Genomic DNA, 4,351 nt, shown 5'->3' with positions numbered 1-4,351 from the left:
ATACTGCATCTTAATACAGCATCATTCACTTCAATGTAACAAATGTTTTCACTAGTCAATCACGAACTGTGGTCGTTTGGACCTAAAGTGGATTTTAGTCTTAGCAAATTCTGCGATTTCTCCAGTTTTTCGCAATTTTGGGAGAAGTCGCAGAAATCGTAGTTTTTGCTGGGCACCCTTCTACCTCCTCTACAGGGGCGGATCCAGGATTTTTTTTAGGAGGGGGTGCACTCGTCTCTTGCTCTACTTCAACACCAATAAACCACATATTTTTTTTTTTGCAGAATACCAGTTGTATTAGAAAACCGCAGGTCATCTCGGGGGGGGGGGGGGGGGGGGGGGGTGCGCACCCCCTGCACCCTCCCCCTAGATCCGCCCCTGCTCTAACCCTGCATGAATTTAGTAATTTAACTAAATTCTGCGATTTCTCCAATTTTTCGCAATTTTTGCTGCTGCGTGCAAACTTGGACATATCAAAGTAAAAGAACCTTGGCGAGTGTTCACTGTATAACGTTTCTTGCAGTCAGTTAATAAAATATTAAAAAATGAACTAAATACTACCTATGCTAACACAAAGACACCAATACAATCCGAATAATTTATCAGTCATCCCGATTTAAAAATAAAAATGCTTCCAGTAAATAATAATGAAAATAATGAATTTCCCAGATTTGAGCTGGGTACGCACGGGCGTATATGCTCAGTATATGGACGTTACGATCCTGACACTTTGTTGACGAACAAGGAAATAAGATGTGTAAACAACAGACTGACTGTGCCATGAAAGCGCAATGCGGCGACTGGTTTGGTTAATATAACGTTTCTGGCTGATCATGAAGTTCCAAGTATCTAGGAACTGTAGTTATGTCGACATGACGCTTGCTACTGTTATTTTTTTGGATCTTGACCAAGTTTGGTGTCAAACATTTCGTCATCAAACGTGAATCAGAACAATCCGCCAGTTGAGGTACCGCGATTGGCCAATTTCAGGTATGACTTGAAAATTCTACATAAGACCCAAGAATGTAGCAAAGAAATATGAAAAAGGGGCCATCGTAGTTTAATAAAAAATAAGACACTTGCGCATTATATATAAGCTTAATGTTTCGTACGCTGGTCAACGTACATTATCAAAAGTGATATACACCCTGGGCACCAGAGCCTTTCCATGAGCGGGTTCCGTTGGCCTGCGGCCGGCGAAGCTCTTCGTTTCCCGCGAGAAAAAACCTCTGGTACCCAGGGTTAAAAGTGACAAAACTATTTACACAACTAGTAATAACCAAAGTATATGGAGCGCGGGCGACAACGATTGAAAGTCAAAACGCTTTTGCTCCAACGTTGTTTCAAGTGACAGACGAGTGATAGAAGGTCCAAACGAGCGTGATCAGTATTGCGTCATGTGCATTCCATTCATTCTTAGTGGAAGTCCAAATGAATGTTGGCTAGATACATGCGACGCATGCGTAACAACAACCTGGAGATTAGCATTGCAGGCTCCTCTTGTCGCCCGCAAAAATGATAGACTAGAAATGATAGGGTTACTGCCTGCGCCCGTGGCGTTTCTTTCGCGCCCAAAATGCCCTTTCCCTTCCCGAAACGCCTGCCATGCTGGCTAATAAGGGGTATGGAACTGAGATTAAGAAAAATGTTTAACAGTGAATGTGCAAAGTAACATCTGGCCCCAGTTGATCAAAAGGTGGATAAAGCGCTATCCACTGCGGAATGATAAATCTCTATCCAGTGGACAATGGTGGATAGTGCAATTGGTTTCCCTAATACTAATACTAGTTTTACAAATTTTCCTAGAACTTCACATCAGTTTCTTTAAGATTTTAAATTACTAGGGCTCCATTAATGGTCTCATTTTTTCAACATTTATTCTGGTTCCCAACACTTTTTTGAACACGACGTTAAGTTATTTTTCTAAAACATCGAGAGTGTAATGACCTGTCGGCAATTTTCCAGATTCTCTTTGTTGGCTCCATTATCAATCAATGCAACTATCCCTGGGTTTTTCAAATTATACCAAGAATTGTAGAGAGCCGAGAGCAAGAAAGAAACCACCCATCGAGCCCCATTCACAACGAAGCAATGAAAGACCAAAAAAGGAGTCGCCTAGCACCACAACTCCCTCCTCCACTGACGAGCCATGATACAATCAAGGTGCTGCTCTTTGTGAGAGCAGTTCTTTTGGCAGGTCTGTTTATTTGGAAGCGTTAACGGTTGCGTTTGAGGAACCGCTCCATCAAAAAGGCGACCACGGTAAGAATAATTATCCAGGTGTGCGGTTCCGCAAAAAATTAGATGGCCTGTCCCTGCCGACTTGAAAATGAAACTCACGATCCAGCCGATGACGCTGTTGTTTTGTTAATCTCTTGCAGACCCTTCCCTACGCCTTTACCCATTGAGTTCAGAGAGGTTGTTATCTCCCCTATAACAGCGCCAATGTCAGTCCCAGCGGCAAGGACAATAGCAGTGACAGTGAACCCATATTTTCTGAATATTTCTTTACTCTTTCGAAAAGTTGCATGTTATTTTCGCTCTCCGTAATCTCTTTTCTGAGCCGTGCAAGCTCCCCTTCACGTTCAGCTACTCTGGCTTCTGTGGCTTCTTTGTCAGAAGGGAAGCGTTTTTGTCATTGATTACTGCTTCAAGCTCAGATTCTTGTTCTGTAAGGTCGTCGAGTGGTTTCGTGCTGTAGAGTCTTTCTTCAAGTGCGTTTCTTTCCTTTCCTTTGGAAGCAATAGTTCTTCTTTGTTTATGGACTTCTTTTTGGGGTTTCTCTTTTTGTTGCTTTTGCATATCATAAAGCTCTTTTTTAACCCGTTCAAAATTGTCTTCAAAATTGTCTTCAGTCTTTGTAGTTCGCTTTCACTTCCACGTTCTTCATCAAAAGCATCAATCTTGTCTTGGATTTGTTCGATTTTGTTTGTCAGAGTTTGCACCTCATCACAGGGGCACCCAACGGCAATTTTCGGGAAAATATCTGTTCGGAAGACGATTTGAGAACTAGAATTTTCGGAACATTTGTTGTAAAATTTCTTGCTTGCCTGCCTCTCCTAGGATTTTCGAACATCTACAAAATGGTATAATTACCCATTTTAAACGGATATTTACCCTAAAAAAGGCTACCTAGAATTTTCGGGAGCCTTTTCCTGGCTGAAATTTTCGAAAAGGTAAGTTTTGATCCCTATAATTTTCGGATCACTAGACTTTCAGCTAGGAAATCCGAACAGATGAAAAGTTTTTAGGGGATAAAAATGTGCCTATATCTACCGTTTAAATACTAAAATACGTTCAACAATGCTATGTTAAGTGGTTTTGAACTATATCCTCGTTGGGTGCCCCTGTCATCATGGGCTCTTTGGCGAACGGCGGCAATTCTTTCCTTCTCTTTCAATTGTTTGCCGCCTCTTATAGTCGTTGTCTTCCTTCTCTGATCGATTTATTGTCCTCAGCAATGATATCTTCGGCTTTAGGTATAAGAGCATTTTAATAATGTCGATGACTTGTGTGCGCGTGAACAAGGGAAGAGATAGGTCGCCAATAGAAGGACAGCGAGAAGATCTTGAACGCTTACTCTGGCAGGCGGCCTACGTAGCTCCTCCTCGTCGAAAACTGTGGGAGCCTACTGTACGAGCCTACGTAGCCGGTGAGATTGTGACCCGGCCCGAAGCCGTGTGAAAAAAATCCAATTTGACTTGGTCCTAATCTTCTCTAGGCGCCGCAGCTAAAAAAACTACAGCATCTCGCCAGCTATTTAGGATAATAGTTTATTGTATCCAATTGACGATGTGCTGTGCAATGGTGAAGTATCTAGAAGTGAGTGGTTTGAAACGGAACCTTGGGCGGCTGGAACTGAGGTAGAAACAGTGCATGAAACGCCGGCAATAACGGTGAATAGCTAAAACAGGGCAAAGGGGTGAGTTATGAATGCTCGGAAGAGGAATGATGTGGAAACCCTCCTTAGTTTATGTTATGTCTTTGCTACACGATTGTCTATAAAGATAAAGCCATTTTTTTCCATTTTTTATTTTTCCCATGTCACCCTATAAATTGCTACGTTACGCAATATTACTAGATGTATTTTAAAAGTTTTGAAGAACATGCGCTTACATAGTGAGTTTGGGACGCCGAGGGATATGGGACAGGTCATAATTATCGTCCTATGTATGCAGAACGAAGACTGGTTTGCTATCGTGGGTACGCAAAAATACACGTAGGTAACTGTTTGTTTCAAAGCAGGACAGGGTTGTTTATCTTTTTCTTATCGGCTGCAACATGTATCTGAGAAATACCAGAGAATAAATTTGAATTTTGGGGACATTTCTAGCGATATATAAAATATATA

The sequence above is a fragment of the Porites lutea genome, chromosome 1 (genome assembly GCF_958299795.1).
Source record: "Porites lutea chromosome 1, jaPorLute2.1, whole genome shotgun sequence".
Lineage (NCBI taxonomy): Eukaryota > Metazoa > Cnidaria > Anthozoa > Scleractinia > Poritidae > Porites > Porites lutea.
Note: the sequence above shows the minus strand (reverse complement) of the source record.